The following is a 14,003-nucleotide window of genomic DNA, read 5'->3' as shown; positions in this document are numbered from 1 at the left end:
TATTTATAAGGTAGGGGGTATGTCCATGTGCTGAAACGTCTCAATTGGCTGTCCTGTACCTCCTGGATGTGTCATGGGTCAAAGTTCTTCACAATGTAAAAGAATATGGCGGGCACGAATATCGCCATATGTACGCCCATTCGGCAAACAGCGAACGAGCAAAGTTCGCCACGAGACGACCGCCGGGCGAAACGCAAGGCCACATTTACCGCCTACCATTTGCAGACCAATGGACAATTGGAGCACATCAACCAGATCTTAACAAACTATTTGCTTCATTTTAACAATGTACATTAGGATGACTAGGCTAATTAGGATAATAACCATACTAGTGAATCTACGGACAAGTCTCCTTTATCTTTGTGTATGGTCGCCAACTTAATGTCCTGCTTACTGTGTTGTTTCTTCTGGGTAAAAAAAAAAAACATGGAAAATAATGCACTCATACAATAGATGCAAACATGATATATGGACTTAGCCATGATATGATAAAATTTGAGACTCTCAGCCAATATATTTTGATCAAAACACATCTGTGGCCGCTTACCAGTGCCAAGGTGGTCTCAGGCAGGCAGGTCCTACTCTAAACGTACCTGCTGTTGGATATCTACATTCAGGAGAGCAGACCCTGCACATATAGTGTGCTGCTCCTTGTTACCTCTGTGTGCATCAAGCAACCAATAAGAGGAGGAGCCAGCACAGCTATATGTACTGTACCACCTAATCAAGGTCACCTGTGAGATAGGCAGGGCAAAAGTGCACAAAATGCTGCTCCCAGATAATAGAAGCCCATTCACACATGAAGGTGCCACTCCTTCAAGAACATACATTTATCAAAAATCTAAGAAAAAGATTCAAAACATGAAAAGATACAAAACATCATGTGTGATATGATAACTGAATATGCGGATGTCCCTGGCTACATTTATAAAATAAAATAAATCACAGAAAATAATGCACTAACACAATAGATGCAAGCATTATATATGGACTAAGCCCTCACTCTGATATGATCAAATCTAAGACTCTCAGCCAATATATTTTGATCAAAACACATCTGTGCCCGCCTAACAGTGCCAAGGAGCTCTCAGTAAGGCAGGTCCTACTCTAACCCTACCTAAGGCTTGTTTTGCATCTTTTTTTAGTGATTTTTGATAAGTTTATGTTCTTGAAGGAGTGGCACCTTCATGTGTGAATATCTCTGATCCATGGGTCAGCAGCCAACCACACCTGAACCTTTCTCAGAGTTATCAGCCTGGAGGCTCCCCAGTAGTAAATACTAGATAACTTTAAAGGGTGAAAACCAGGAGACTGCTAGGATAATGACCTTAGGTCTATTGCAAAGTCAAACCGGTTAATAGGTGCAGTGGTTCTACATGCCGATGCTTCAACAATGGAAGATTTCCTGTGATAGAGTTTAATAAATAACTGGCACTTATGGTGCTTCTTTAAATAAAAGTCTTGTCTCTCACAGTGAGCAACATTTTAAAGTAGAAAGAGTATGAAAGATTTACAATGATAGTGAAAAAAGATTAAGAATGGAAAATTTTAATTAAGTAAAAAGGTGGCTGCCCAGATAGAAGAGGGTCCAGAAAGTCTTGAGTCTTGCCAGGAGCAAGTGGTTTTTAAGTAATTTTTCTGGCCATCATCCACTTGGACATTCTTTTTACAATTTAGCATGAACTGTATTTTTTACACAAAAACATCCAATGGATTGAGCTGTGCTTGGAGTTCCACGGCTTCCTCAAACAGCTCATCAATGAGGATGCCAGGTACCAGATCCCCACTGATCTGACATTGCTGATCTATCGTTAAGATAGGTCATCAATATTAAACACCTGGAAATCTCAGAACTTCAGAATGTTGTTGAAATATGGATCTGTATTAAAACATTTGAAAGATGTGAACCCTTTGAATCGAGAGGAAAAACAAAACAGCAATCTGGTTTGAAGTTGTTTGGGAGCAGCACCTATACCAGCAGACAAAAAACTCAAGTTTGTGACCCTCGCATATTTGATTTCAAGTGTGTGTTTGTATTAAATGTGTGACTTAAGAATAAGTGACTTTAGATTCAAAGACTTTAGAAAGAGACTACACTAAATCAGTTGCACTGTATTATTGTATTTTTTTTCTTTCTCTTTTTTTTTATAAACAGTTTTTATTAGGTTTTTGCAAATCTTCCAAAATCCAAAATAAAGGATTACATCAATGTAAATGACAAATAACGAGCAAAGCAAATGCACAGGTAGATGCCATTGTAGTATAAGTATAGATGCAGAATGAACACTGTGGCAGAACCATAGGATAGGGTACTACTTGTATTAATAGGAACGCATGGGTAAACCTCGGAAATATCTTATGCTATGCAAAATGTCTGTAAGCCCTCCAGAGTGACCAAGTGGAAAGAAAGGCATTTCTAGTCCTGAGTTTCCAATTAGAGAGTTCGTCCAGACGCTAGAGTTAATCTACTTTATTAGTCTTTTGGTCGAGTGAAGGAGTTACTGCCAGAATGTGGGGATCAGGAGGCGAGCTGCTTAGAGCAAAAAACATAGTAGGGACGTTTTGTGTTTATCAACTTCAGTTATACCAAAGGATAAAAGCGCAATTTCAGGAGTGCATGGGAGATTAGACTTGCAGGTATTGTTACTCAGGTGAAAAATCTGTTTCCACCACTCGGCTATTAAGGGGCATTTCCACCAAATATGGAAGAAAGGGCCTTTTTCAGATCCGCATCTCCAGCACTGATCCGAAATATTAGGGTAGAAGAGTGAGATTTTGTCCGGGGGATTATACCATCTGGACAGGACTTTGTATCCGTTTTCCTGCACACTGACGCATCTGGAGAGCTTCTGAGGAGTGCAGAAAAGTTTAATGATGTCTCTCTCAGAAACTTGCCTTCCCAAATCTCTCTCCCATAAACTTATGATGGCTGGTTTGACATTTCTGGGGGGGAAGTTAAGTTTTTTATACAGAGTGGATATCAGTTTAGAAGTTGATAATAAGTTCCCAAACCACTCAGTTTTTTTTTGAGTGTGTAAAGATTTGCACCAAGAAGTGACTTCTTTTCTGAGATATTTAAGAATTAGGAAACTTGAAGGGAGAATGTTTAGGCTAGTTACAAGCGTTGATTCCCAGAGGATACAACTATCTTTGTCTAAGAGATCAGTTATGGGCATGGAAGAGGTTTTTATCCCCAGGGGGTCTGAGTCTCTAATTTCTTTCGGGGCTAGGGAGATTATGTCTCTAACCTGGAGAAGAGGAGAGAGGAGATATAGGGCTCGATGGTTAGACAAGAACCACCGCCACACTCTTAACGTAGAGCGTACCAATGGGTTGGGGATAGAAGATAGTGCTAGGGGCTGTCGGTCCGCCAACAACAGGGCCCTGAGCGAGGAGGTAAAGTAAACATTTTCCAGAGAGAGACATTGTTTATGGGGAGGGGAGCGTATCCAATCAACCACTCTACAGAGATGAATAGCTTTCATATCTAATTCAGGGACAGGAAGACCTAATACACCAAAGTGTTTTGGTTTAATCAGAGACGAAAGTGAAATTCCCCTGCCATATAAACTGACAAATGTGACTGTTCAAGGATCGGAAGAATGATCTGGCTATATTAATGGGTAGTACCTGGAGAAGGTAAGTCTAGGCATCACTAAAGACATCACCATGTTCTTTCTGCCAAACCATGAAAGATGATGACCTTCCAACGAGTCCAACTGAGCGGCGATCGCCCGCAGGAGGGGGATATAATTAAGATGGAAAAGGTCGGGGAGATAAGAGGATATTTTAATACCCAGATAGGTTAAGTATTGGGTAGACCAGTTGAAGGGGGAGACCAGTTTAAGGGCGGCTATGCTAGGGGGGGAGAGGCCAGTGTGAAGGATTTGGGATTTCTGAGGATTAACTCTGAAATTGGAGATGAGGTTAAATCTTTTTAAAAGGGAGAGTATCAGGGGCATGGACTTGATGGGATTAGTAGTAAAAATCAAAAGGTCATCAGCAAAGGCAGCCAATTTAATTTCTTGAGAACCTAGTTTCAAACCAAGGATGCCCCTCTCTTGTCTCAAGAGTTTCCATAACCAAAACAAAGATCAGGGGGGAGAGGGGGCATCCCCCCTGAGGGTCTGATCAGGCTTAGCATACAGGTGAAACTCGAAAAATTAGAATATTGTGCAAAGTTCATTTATTTCAGTAATGCAACGTAAAAGGTGAAACTAACATATGAGATAGACTCATTACATGCAAAGCGAGATATTTCAAGCTTTTATTTGTTATAATTTGAATGATTATGGCTTACAGCTTATGAAACCCCAAAGTAACAATTGTGAGGTACCCTTTGCTCAGGGGTTATGGATTAATTAGCTGACTAGAATGTGACACTTTGAGCCTAGAATATTGAACCTTTTCACAAAATTCTAATTTTAAGCTGAATTAATGCAATTCCTTTTAATTTGCATTACTGAAATAAATTGACTTTTGCACGATATTCTAATTTTTCGAGTTTCACCTGTAAGTGTAACACTGACAACACAGTGCATTGCAATAGATTACTATTACAATGCACTGTATAGCCATCAGACACACTGGATCTTCAAGATCCAATGGGACTTGATAAAAAAAAAGTGTAAAAAAAAAGTTAAAATAAATAATTAAATAAAATTAAAATAAAAAATTGTCTTTTCTCATATCCATTCATTTGTCATAAAAAAATGAGAAAAAAAATACACATAATTGGTATTGCTGCATCCGTAATGACCTGATCTATAAAAGTATCATGTTAATAATCCCACATGGTGAACGCCGTAAAAAAATTATGTAAAAAACTATTATGGAATTTCTGTTTTTACCCACTTCACTTCTACACAAAATGGTATAAAAAGTGATCAAAAATACATATGTGCCCCAAAATGATAGCAATAAAAGCTACAGCCCATCCTGCAAAAAAAGCCCCCACACAGCTACATTATCTATGATGATGCAAATATAATTTATTTTATACACAAAAGTGATTTTACGATGAAAAAATAGTAAAACATAAAAAAAATATCAATTTGGTATCGCAATAACCATATCAACCCACAGAAGCATATGATATTTACAGCAAGAGGAACCCCATAAAAAATTAAAATAAAAAACACTGATAGAACTGCCATTTTTACACACTTCACCTCCACAAAAAATGTTATAAAAAGTGATAAAAAAGACTTATGTACCCCAAAATTATACCAATAAAAACTACAGCCCATCCCACAAAAAAACAAGCCCCATATAGCTACATTGGTGAAAAAATAATGTTATGACCCCTAAAAATTTTAGCAAATTACATGTTATAAAATCCCAATGCCGTTGCTTCCCTTCTGAATGCTGCCTTGCCCCCAAACAGCGGTTTACCACCACATACACTCACCTAAAGAATAATTAGGAACACCATACTAATACGGTGTTGGACCCCTTTTGCCTTCAGAACTGCCTTAATTCTACGTGGCATTGATTCAACAAGGTGCTGATAGCATTCTTTAGAAATGTTGGCCCATATTGATAGGATAGCATCTTGCAGTTGATGGAGATTTGAGGGATGCACATCCAGTGCACGAAGCTCCCGTTCCACAACATCCCAAAGATGCTCTATTGGGTTGAGATCTGGTGACTGTGGGGGCCATTTTAGTACAGTGAACTCATTGTCATGTTCAAGAAACCAATTTGAAATGATTCGAGCTTTGTGACATGGTGCATTATCCTGCTGGAAGTAGCCATCAGAGGATGGGTAAAAGGTGGTCATGAAGGGATGGACATGGTCATAAACAATGCTCAGGTAGCCTGTGGCATTTAAATGATGGCCAATTGGCACTAAGGGGCCAAAAGTGTGCCCAGAAAACCTCCTCCACACCATTACACCACCACCACCAGCCTGCACAGTGGTAACAAGGCATGATGGATACATGTTCTCATTCTGTTTACACCAAATTCGGACTCTACCATTTGAATGTCTCAACAGAGCTCGTGCAAATTGTAGCCTCTTTTTCCTATTTGTAGTGGAGATGAGTGGTACCTGGTGGGGACTTCTGCTGTTGTAGCCCGTCCACCTCAAGGTTGTGCGTGTTGTGGCTTCACAAATGCTTTGCTGCATACCTCGGTTGTAACTAGTGGTTATTTCAGTCAACGTTGCTCTTCTATCAGCTTGAATCAGTCGGCCCATTCTCCTCTGACCTCTAGTATAAACAAGGAATTTTCGCCCACAGGACTGCCGCATACTGGATGTTTTTCACTTTTCACACCATTCTTTGTAAACCCTAGAAATGGTTGTGCGTGAAAATCCCAGTAACTGAGCAGATTTGAAATACTCAGACCGGCCCGTCTGGCACCAACAACCATGCCATGCTCAAAATTGCTTAAATCACCTTTTCTTTCTTATTCTGACATTCAGTTTGGAGTTCAGGAGATTGTCTTGACCAGGACCACAACCCTACATGCATTGAAGCAACTGCCATGTGATTGGTTGACTAGATAATCGCATTAATGAGAAATAGAACAGTTGTTCCTAATAATTCTTTAGGTGAGTGTATGTATTAATGATCTTGTAGAAGTGCAGATAAATGGTAGTTGAGATTTAACACTGACAAATGTAAGGTTATGCACATGGGAAGGAATAATGCAAGTCACCAGGACATACTAAATGGTAAAACACTGGGTAACACTGACATTGAAAAGGACATAGTCCTGCAACTTTACAAATCACTATTTAGACCACACCTGGGGTACTGTGTACAGATCTGGGCTCCTGTAAACAAGGCAGACATAGCAGAGCTGGAGAGGATTCAGAGGAGGGCTACTAAAGTAATAAATGGAATGGGTGGACTACAATACCCAGAAAGATGATCAAAATTAGTGTTATTCACTTTAGAAAAAAGACAACTGAGGGGAGATCTAATAACTATGTATAAATATATCAGGGGTCAGTACAGATATTTCTCCTATCATTTATTTATCCCCAGGACTGTGACGAGGGGACATCCTCTGCGTCTGGAGGAAAGAAGGTTTCTACACAAACATACAGGAGGATTCTTTACAGTAAGAGCAGTGAGACTATGGAGCTCTCTGCCTGAGGAGGTGGTGATGGTGAGTTCATTAAAAGAGTTCAAGAGGGGCCTGGATGTATTTCTGGAGTATAATAATATTATAGGTTATAGTTATTAATAGTGTGAAGCGAATCAAAGTTAAACAAATTGACTTCGATACGAATTTCTGAAAAAATTTGATTGCGCGCAAATCCGAATTTCCAGGCGCTTCATGATAAAAAATCAATTTTCCCCGAAATGGGAGAAAAAAAAAAGATATACTCACCTCATCCATTTGCGTGTGGAAAAAAAAGCAGTCGTAGCCATCTTGGTTGAAGACACCGCGCAAAACCTTGCGCCTTGTGACATATGACTAGTGTTGAGCAAGTATGCTCAGCCGAACACCAGTTCGGATCGAGCATCACTATGCTCGGCACATCGCGGAGTTCAGCCGAACACAGCGTGTGCTCGAGCGTGATGCTCGAGTCAGTGTATTTAAATCTAATTTACCCCCTATTTCTCTGCAGAAGATCGCTGTACAGTGAGGGAATCGATCAGTGTGAGTCCGCAGCTTAGGAGTTCCTGACTCCATATATAGCTATGTCCATATATGAAGTCAGTGCTTGGGGACACCTTAGTGTATTAAAATCTAATTTACCCTGTATTTCAGAAAAGTTTCTGCTGGGATTCAAACTCACAATCTTCTGTATAAGAGGCAAGGCACTTAATAGCTGTATAGCCAGTTACTAAAAAAAAAATAAAAAATACTTCTACTGTACTGTACTGTACTTCTATTGAGACCTATACAGTAGAAGTCAATTATTTTTTCTTTTTTTTTTTTTTTGTGACTATGTAGCTATATAGTGTAGTGGTTAAACGTTTAGGCTATGATGCAGAAGCTGTGAGTTCAAATCCCATCACAAACCTTTTCAGAAATAGAGGTTAAATTAGATTTATATATTTTAGATTTTTTTAGTAATTGTAAAAAATGTATGGTACAAAATAAATGTGGAATAAAAAAATAAAAATAAATATATATATATATATATATATATATATATATATATACAGTACAGACCAAAAGTTTGGACACACCTTCTCATTCAAAGAGTTTTCTTTATTTTCATGACTATGAAAATTGTAGATTCACACTGAAGGCATCAAAACTATGAATTAACACATGTGGAATTATATACTCATCAAAAAAGTATGAAACAACCGAAAATATGTCATATTCTAGGTTCTTCAAAGTAGCCACCTTTTGCTTTGATTTTGCTCTTGGCATTTTCTTGATGAGCTTCAAAAAGGAAAAACAGTCGGCACTCCTCTGGCAGAGTCGTGGTGCTCGCGTCCAGGGTATGAAAAGCCCACTTACAATACGGAACAGAAGACCGGCACTTCACTCAGATTCTGAGTGAAGTGCCGGTCTTCTGTTCCGACTTGATGAGCTTCAAGAGGTAGTCACCTGAAATGGTCTTCCAACAGTCTTGAAGGAGTTCCCAGAGATGCTTAGCACTTTTTGGCCCTTTTGCCTTCACTCTGCGGTCCAGCTCACCCCAAAACATTTCTATTGGGTTCAGGTTCGGTGACTGTGGAGGCCAGGTCATCTGGCGCAGCACCCCATCACTCTCCTTCATGGTCAAATAGCCCTTACACAGCCTGGAGGTGTGTTTGGGGTCATTGTCCTGTTGAAAAATAAATGATGGTCCAACTAAACGCAAACCGGATGGAATAGCATGCCGCTGCAAGATGCTGTGGTAGCCATGCTGGTTCAGTATGCCTTCAATTTTGAATAAATCCCCAGCAGTGTCACCAGCAAAGCACCCCCACACCATCACACCTACCTCCTCCATGCTTCACGGTGGGAACCAGGCATGTAGAGTCCATCCGTTCACCTTTTCTGCGTCGCACAAAGACACGGTGGTTGGAACCAAAGATCTCAAATTTGGACTCATCAGACCAAAGCACAGATTTCCACTGGTCTAATGTCCTATTCCTTGTGTTCTTTAGCCCAAACAAGTCTCTTTCTGCTTGTTGCCTGTCCTTAGCAGTGGCTTCCTAGCAGATATTCTACCATGAAGGCCTGATTCACACAGTCTCCTCTTAACAGTTGTTCTAGAGATGTGTCTGCTGCTAGAACTCTGTGTGGCATTGACCTGGTCTCTAATCTGAGCTGCTGTTAACCTGCGATTTCTGAGGCTGGTGACTCGGATGAACTTATCCTCCGCAGCAGAGGTGACTCTTGGTCTTCCTTTCCTGGGGCGGTCTGCATGTGAGCCAGTTTCTTTGTAGCGCTTGATGGTTTTTGTGACTGCACTTGGGGATACTTTCAAAGTTTTCCCAATTTTTCGGACTGACTGACCTTCATTTCTTAAAGTACTGATTGCCACTAGTTTTTCTTTACTTAGCTGCTTTTTTCTTGCCATAATACAAATTCTAACAGTCTATTCAGTAGGACTATCAGCTGTGTATCCACCTGATTTCTCCACAACGCAACTGATGGTCCCAACCCCATTTATAAGGCAAGAAATCCACTTATTAAATCTGACAGGGCACACCTGTGAAGTGAAAACCATTTCAGGTGACTACCTCTTGAAGCTCATCAAGAGAATGCCAAGAGTGTGCAAAGCAGTAATCAAAGCAAAAGGTGGCTACTTTGAAGAACATAGAATATGACATATTTTCAGTTGTTTCACACTTTTTTGTTATGTATATAATTCCACATGTGTTAATTCATAGTTTTTATGCCTTCAGTGTGAATCTACAATTTTTATAGTCATGAAAATAAAGAAAACTCTTTGAATGAGAAGGTGTGTCCAAACTTTTGGTCTGTACTGTATATATATATATATATATATATGAGACTTATGTTTGCACTTATTAGTTAATTATGTATTCAATTAAGATGTAATCATGCACTTAATTATGTAAGGTATATATTTTAAGCACTTTGTCCTTTTCCTTGCTTGAGAAAGGCTCTATTGTTGAGCTGAAACGTCGCTGTACCACTGGGTAATAAATAGTTTTTATTTAATTTTTTGGAGTGTTGTCCTTTTTTGTTTTTGTGTGTGGGTAATTGCTTATTCCCATTGGGCTTTGCACTCGTACATCATCAACATTTATGTCTGTGCTGCCATTTTTCCTTTTGTGTGTGTATATATATATATATATATATATACAGTACAGACCAAAAGTTTTGGACACACCTCATTCAAAGAGTTTTATTTATTTTCATAACTATGAAAATTGTAGATTCACACTGAAGGCATCAAAATTATGAATTAACACATGTGGAATTATATACCATACATAACAAAAAAGTGTGAAAGAACTGAAAATATGTCATATTCTAGGTTCTTCAAAGTAGCCACCTTTTGCTTTGTTTACTGCTTTGCACACTCTTGGCATTCTCTTGGTGAGCTTCAAGAGGTAGTCACCTGAAATGGTCTTCCAACAGTCTTGAAGGAGTTCCCAGAGATGCTTAGCACTTGTTGGCCCTTTTGCCTTCCACTTAGGAATCAACACTGAGTGACAATCAATTTCACATGCTGTTGTGCAAATGGGATATACAGCAGGTGGAAATTATAGGCAATTAGCAAGACACCCCCAATAAAGGAGTGGTTCTGCAGGTGGTGACCACAGACCACTTCTCAGTTCCTATGCTTCCTGGCTGATGTTTTGGTCACTTTTGAATGCTGGCAGTGCTTTCACTCTAGTGGTAGCATGAGACGGAGTCTAGAACCCACACAAGTGGCTCAGGTAGTGCAGCTTATCCAGGATGGCACATCAATGCGAGCTGTGGCAAGAAGGTTTGCTGTGTCTGTCAGCGTAGTGTCCAGAGCATGGAGGCACTACCAGGAGACAGGCCAGTACATTAGGGGACGTGGAGGAGGCCGTAGGAGGGCAACAACCCAGCATCAGGACCGCTACCTCCGCCTTTGTGCAAGGAGGAACAGGAGGAGCACTGCCAGAGCCCTGCAAAATGACCTCCAGCAGGCCACAAATGTGCATGTGTCTGCTCAAATGTTTAGAAACAGACTCCATGAGGGTGATATGAGGACCCAACGTCCACAGGTGGGGGTTGTGCTTACAGCCCAACACCTTGCAGGACGTTTGGCATTTGCCAGAGAACACCAAGATTGGCAAATTCGCCACTGGCGCCCTGTGCTCTTCACAGATGAAAGCAGGTTCACACTGAGCACATGACAGACGTGACAGAGTCTGGAGACGCCGTGGAGAACGTTCTGCTGCCTGCAATATCCTCCAGCATGACCGGTTTGGCAATGGGTCAGTAATAATGTGGGGTGGCAATTCTTAGGAGGGCCGCACAGCCCTCCATGTGCTCGCCAGAGGTAGCCTGACTGCCATTAGGTACCGAGATGAGATCCTCAGACCCCTTGTGAGACCATATGCTGGTGCGGTTGGCCCTGGGTTCCTCCTGATGCAAGACAATGCTAGACCTCATGTGGCTGGAGTGTGTCAGCAGTTTCTACAAGACGAAGGCATTGATGCTATGGACTGGCCCGCCCGTTCCCTAGACCTGAATCCAATTGAGCACATCTGGGACATCATGTCTCGCTCTATCCACCAACGTCACGTTGCACCACAGACTGTCCAGGAGTTGGCAGATGCTTTAGTCCAGGTCTGGGAGGAGATCCCTCAGGAGGCCGTCCGCCACCTCATCAGGAGCATGCTCAGGCGTTGTAGGGAGGTCATACAGGCACGTGGAGGCCACACACACTACTGAGCCTCATTTTGACTTGTTTTGAGGACATTACATCAAAGTTGGATCAGCCTGTAGTGTGTTTTTCCACTTTAATTTTGAGTGTGACTCCAACTTCAGACCTCCATGGGTTGAACAATTTAATTTCCATTTTTTTATTTTTGTGTGATTTTGTTGTCAGCACATTCAACTATGTAAAAAACAAAGTATTTCAGAAGAATATTTAATTAATTCAGATCTAGGATGTGTTATTTTTGTGTTCCCTTTATTTTTTTGAGCAGTGTATATATGTATATACACACAGTGTATATAAAAAGTCTACACACCCCTGTTAAAATGTCAGGTTTCTGTGCTGTAAATAAAATTGAGGCAAAGATAAATCATTTCACAACTTTTTCCACCTTTAATGTGACCTACAAACTGTACAACTCAATTGAAAAACAAACTGAAATCTTTTAGGTGGAGGGAAGAATGAAAAAAAAATGTGGTTGCATAAGTGTGCACACCCTCTTATAACTGGGGATGTAGCTGTGTTCAAAATTAAGCAATCACATTCAAAATCATGTTAAATAGGAGTCAGCATACACCTGCCATCATTTAAAGTGCCTCTGTCTAATCCCAAATAAAGTTCTGCTGCTCTAGTTAGTCTTTCCTGAAATTTTCTTATTCTCATCCCACAGCAAAAGCCATGGTCCAGAGAGCTTCCAAGGCATCAAAGGTATCAGTCAGGAGAAGGGTACAAAATAATTTCCAAGGCATTAGATATACCATGGAACACAGTGAAAGCAGTCATCATCAAGTGGAGAAAATATGGCACAACAGTGACATTACCAAGAACTGGACGTCCCTCCAAAATTGATGCAAAGACGAAAAGAAAACTGGTCTGGGAGGCTACCAAGAGGCCTACAACAATATTAAAGGAGCTGCAGGAATATCTGGCAAGTACTGGCTGTATGGTACATGTAACAACAATCTCCCGTATTCTTCATATGTCTGGGCTATGGGGTAGAGTGGCAAGACGAAAGCCTTTTCTTACGAAGAAAAAAATCCAAGCCAGGCTACATTTTGCAAAAACACATCTAAAGTCTCCCAAAAGCATGTGGGAAAAGGTGCTATGGTCTGATGAAACCAAGGTTTAACTTTTTGGTGATAATTCCAAAAGATGTTGGGGGCAAAAACAACACCAAAAGATTACCATACCCACAGTGAAGCATGGTGGTGGCAGCATCATGCTTTGGGGCTGTTTTTCTTTAGCTGGAACTGGGGCCTTAGTTAAGCTAGAGGGAATTATGAGCAATTCCAAATACCAGTCAATATTGGCAGAAAACCTTCAGGCTTCTCCTAGAAAGCTGAACATGAAGAGGAACTTCATCTTTCAGCATGGCAATGACCCAAAGCATACATCCAAATCAACAAAGAAATGGCTTCACCAGAAGAAGATTAAAGTTTTGGAATGGCCCAGCCAGAGTCCAGACCTGAATCGGATTGAAAATCTGTGAGGTGATCTGAAGAGGGCTGTGCACAGGAGATGCCCTAGCAATCTGACAGATTTGGAGTGTGTTTACAAAGAAGAGTGGGCAGATCTTGCCAAGTCAAAATGTGCCATGCTGATAGACTCATACCCAAAAAGACTGAGTGCTGTAATAAAATAAAAAAGTGCTTCAACAAAGTATTAGTTTAAGGGTGTGCACACTTATGCAACCATATTACTTTATTTTTATATTTTTTTTCTTCCCTCTACCTAAAAGATTTCAGAGTTGTACAGTTTATAAGTCACATTAAAGGTGGAAAAAGTTCTGAAATGATTTATCTTTGTCTCATTTTTTTACATCACAGAAACCTGACATTTTAACAGGGGTGTGTAGACTTTTTATATCCACTGTATATAATCATACTTCTGATATATATATAAATGCATAATATGTGGTAAACTACTACTTATGTTTTATCCATAATATATTTACATATATTATAATATATTATATATTCTAAATATATAATAATATGTGTAAATATATTATGGCTAAAAACATATATATATATATCTATATCTATATATTAAGTTTAGCCTCTATTTTTGAAAATGTTTGTGACAGGGTTTGAACTCACAGCTTCTGCATCACAGCCCAGAACTTTAACCACTACACTATATAGCTGGATAGCCAGTCACAAAAAAAAGAGAGACCTCTACTGTATAGATCTCAGTAGAAGTACAGTAGAGT

This window comes from Bufo gargarizans, chromosome 1 (assembly GCF_014858855.1).
Source record: "Bufo gargarizans isolate SCDJY-AF-19 chromosome 1, ASM1485885v1, whole genome shotgun sequence".
Taxonomy (NCBI): domain Eukaryota; kingdom Metazoa; phylum Chordata; class Amphibia; order Anura; family Bufonidae; genus Bufo; species Bufo gargarizans.
The sequence above is the reverse complement of the archived record's forward strand: the minus strand, read 5'-3'. Positions refer to the sequence as shown.